Here is a 3512-nt window from a genome sequence, read left to right on the forward strand (position 1 = left end):
TCCTTCCAGTCCTCCAAATCCAAACCCATCTCATCCCCAGCTCTTTAGCAGACTTTCTGCTGTGCCCTCTCTTCATGTCCTCACTGTGATGTAGGTGGGTCTTCTTTCTATGTGTTGCTTTCATTGGTTAATTAATAAAGACACTGCTTGGCCTGATAGGTCAGAAATTAGATACGTAGAGTAGACAGAACAGAATGCTGGGAGGAAGAAGGCAGTGAGGCAGATGCCATAGCTCTCCTCTCTAAGATGGACACAGGTTAAAATTTTCCCGGTAAGCCACCACCTCATGGTGCTACACACATTAATAGAAATGGGTTAATCAAGATACTAGAGTTAGCCAAGAAGAGGATAGATATAATGGGCCATAAAAGAATACAGTTTCTGTGTAATTATTCTGGGGCTAAGCTAGCTGTGTGGGAGCCAGGTGGGATGAAAAGCAGGCCTGCCCACAGCTCCTTCTACACTTTGAAAGGGAATAAAGTAGATCTTGGTAGAACAATCTGATTTGGTGGATTCCCTCAATCCCCATTAGCCCATTCCCATTACTGAATTTCATCTACAAATGCCTAAAAATGCATTTTATTTCTAATCTAATCTAATGCACCTATTAGGAACCCAGGAGAATTTCTCAGCAGACAATACACAGCCACCACATTCTTCTAAGAAAAAGAGAGGGCAACAAACCAAAAATCAAAATATCCATCTAGCAAAGGCAAGACAAGATAGACAAGTACCTATTACAATCTTCCCTAACTCAAGTGTATAGATATCAGTATAAAATCAAAAACAGTAACTTCTAGGACAATATACTTCCCCTAGAACTTACCAGCCACACCAAAAGAGGTTCTGAGTATTGCAACAATGCTGAAATACAAGACAAATACTTTAAAAATAACCTTTATAAATATGATAGAGCTCCTTAATGATTAAATGAATAAATTCCTCAAAGAAATACTGGAAAACAGAAATAAACCTCAGAAGAAAATGAATAAAATAATTGCAGACTTGAAAGTGGAAGTAGAATCAATAAACAAAACCCAATTTGAAGGAAATGTAGCAGTGAGAAATTTAAGAACGCTAAAAGGTACCCTAGAGGCAAGCCTCACCAACAAAATACAAGAGAAAGAAGACAGACTCTCAGGCAATTAAGATACAGTAGAAGATATGAATACCTAGCTCAAAGAAAATGTAAAATACAAAACTCCTGGCACTAAACATCCAGGAAATCAAAGACACTGTGAAAAGATCAAATCTAAGAGCAAAAGGAATGTTTGAAGGAGGAAAACTCAGGTCAGAGGCATAGAAAATATTTTTAACAAAATCATACAAGAAAAATTTTCCTAATTTAAAAGCAGAGAAGTTTGTGAAAGAAAAAGAAGTTGACAGAACACCAAATAGACTGAATCAGAGAAGAAAATTTCCTCAGTACATAATAATCAAAACTTTACATGTAATAACAAAGAAATAATATTAAAAGCTGCAAGGGGAAAAGAACAAGTAACATATCAAGACAGACCTATCAGAACAATAACTGACTTCTCAGTGGAGACTCTAAAATCCAGAAGGGCCTGAATAGCTGTTCTAAAGACTCTAAAAGGCCATAGAAACCAACCTAGAATACTACATTAAGCATAATAAATAGATAAAAATAAGGCATTTTATAATAAAACCAAACTTAAGAAACATCTGTCTACAAACATAACCTTAGGGAAGGCACTAGAAAGAAAGAGTCCAACCAAAAGAAGTTAACCACATCAAAAACATGCAGGGAATACATAATCTCATGCTAGGAAATCAAAATAGGGAGACACACACACACACACACACAAACCACCACCACAACAGCAACAACAAAATAACAGTAATCAACAGACATTGCTGATTGATATTTTCAACATTAGTGGTCTCAATTCCTCACAAAAGATGCAAACAAATAGAATGAATGCAAAGACAGGATCTCTTCTATGCATCCAAGAAACACACCTTAACATCAAGGATAGTAATTAAATCAGGGTGAAAAGATGGTAACAGATAGTCCAACCAAATGAGCCTAGGAGGCAAGCTGGTCTAGCCATTTTAATATCTGGCATAATAGACTGCAAACAAAAGCTAACCAGAAGAGGTAAAGGACACTACATAGTTGTCAAAGGAAAAAATACACAAAGAGGACATTTCAATTCCTAATGTCTGTGTACCAACCACAAGTGCACCTAGGTTTATAAAAGAAAGACTATTGCAGTTTAAATCATATTTGACTCTCACATACTAATTTTGGGAGATGTGAATATCCCACTCTCACCAATATGTAGCCTATCCAGATAGAAACAAAACAGAGAAATTCTGGAGCTAAATGATATCATAAGCCAAATAGATCTAAGAGATATTTATAGCATATTTCACCTTCTTCTCGGCACTTCATTAAACTTTCTACAATATTTAATACATACTCAGACAGAAAGCAAGACAGATACAAGAAAATTGAAATAACACCCTACATCCTATCTGAACACCACATATTAAACCTGAATATCAGTGGAAAAAATAAAACAGAGTTTCATGGAAACTGAACAACTCTCTGCTAAATGAAACACTGATCAAGACAGAAATAAAAAAAAATAAAAAAATAAAAACTTTCTAGAAGTCAATGAAAGTGAATACAGAGCAAACTCAAACTTATGGGAGACAAAGTGGGGCTAAGAGGACAGTTTTTGGCCCTAAGTGATTACGTAAAATACTAGCAATGTAACAGCACACCTGGAAGCTCTAGGACAAAAGGAAAAAAAAATAACACAGTCAAAAGGAGTAGATAGCAAGTAGCAATCAAACCCTGGAATTGATATGGAAAAGATGAAGAGGCCACAGTTAGGATTCTCACCTCCGTGGCCAGAGAAATCTGCAGGTTCCTGAGAAATGCCTGCTGGAGTTGGGGATTGGGCTATGATGAGGGTTGAAAGGATTAGAGGGGATGATTTATGTAATCCACTGGTTATTCCTTCACTACTGGAATCGACGGCCAAAGCATGTTGTCTGCTTCAGATATGGGAATGACAATTTGAGATAGGATTTGGAGGAGAAAAAGAAAAGAGGGACACACTTAGCCTACCTGCTTTCCGGAAGACATGCTCTCTACATTCTCAGGGAATCCTGGATGACAAGATTAAGGATGTTTTAAGGATTAAGGATAAATTAAGGATTCTCAGGGACACATTGAGAATGTACAGTCATCCATAATCAAATGTGGGAAACTCAGCAAAGTAAATGTCTTGGATCAATTCAATATAAATGATAGAAAAAAAATGGGGAAAGAGAACTAACATACTGAAGAGATGTAAATGAAAGTTAGGAAGATATCAAACTTTAGACATTTTCTAGCACTGGTGAGATGATTTAGCAGGTATAGGTATTCTTTACCAAGTCTGGAACCCTGATATCAATCCCCAGGCTGAAGAGAAGAGAAGGAGAAGAAACCATGTCGGAGAGAAAAGCAAGTTGTTCTCTCGCTTTCCCTACAA

The sequence above is a fragment of the Chionomys nivalis genome, chromosome 1 (assembly GCF_950005125.1).
Source record: "Chionomys nivalis chromosome 1, mChiNiv1.1, whole genome shotgun sequence".
NCBI classification, from domain to species: Eukaryota; Metazoa; Chordata; class Mammalia; order Rodentia; family Cricetidae; genus Chionomys; species Chionomys nivalis.